A 780-nucleotide genomic window follows, 5' to 3' on the forward strand; every position below is an offset into this window, starting at 1 on the left:
CTCCAAGGCATGCACGTATGTTAACAGGGACCCGCTTGGCCCCATGCGTCCTGGCTGGCTCTTCACCTCAACTCCTCCCCATCCCTATTCCCTCTCGCCTTTTCCCCTCCCACCTCTCTCCTTTCTTCCCTCTCTCTCTCTCTCTCCCCCCCCTCCCTCCCTCTCCCCCCTCCCCGGCCGCCCCCATGAGCAAGTGGTTATCTGGGCTAATTGGGCTGGGCGGCTCTGCGGCCCCGGTCCCCCCCCAGGCGCCAGCTCCCGGCTCCTCTCCTGACGCCCCGGTCGAGCTGCTGACGGGTGATGCTTCTCCTGTGGAATCGGCCCCGCCCTCCGGCCCGCCAGCCCTGGACGGCGAGTCGGTTTCGGCGGCCGTCGGGCCCTCGGTCCATGCATTTGCCACCTCCGCCCGCCCGGCGACCCTGGACCCCCTGTCGGCGGAGTACCTCCAGCCCGAGACCTTCGAGCGCGATGCCCACATCCTCCGTGACAAGACAGTCACCTTTCTGACGATCGGCACCCGCGGTGATGTCCAGCCTTTTGTGGCCTTTGCCAAGGTGTGTTTCCCCGTCTCCCCCCGCGCTGCCGGTCCGTCTGTGCCCCTGTCCCTGACTCGGCTCCCTGTCCCCCCTCCCCCCCCCCCTCCCCCCCTCTCCTACCTCCTTGCAGTATCTGCTAAGCCTCGGGTACAAGGATGTACGAATTGCCACCCATGGCGAGTACAAGGACTTTGTCGAGTCTTATGGCATCGGCTTCCGTTACGTGGCAGGCAACCCCTCCGAG

General features: G+C 66.2%; 1 protein-coding gene across 1 annotated transcript in view; it reads left to right on the top strand.

Moving 5' to 3' along the window:
• H696_01204 (hypothetical protein) overlaps positions 1 to 780 on the top strand; it is a gene marked incomplete at both ends in the record, with an annotated part of 10650 nt that overhangs the window by 3173 nt on the left and 6697 nt on the right. The window lies entirely within an intron of this gene.

This window comes from Fonticula alba (assembly GCF_000388065.1).
Source record: "Fonticula alba strain ATCC 38817 unplaced genomic scaffold supercont2.2, whole genome shotgun sequence".
NCBI classification, from domain to species: domain Eukaryota; order Rotosphaerida; family Fonticulaceae; genus Fonticula; species Fonticula alba.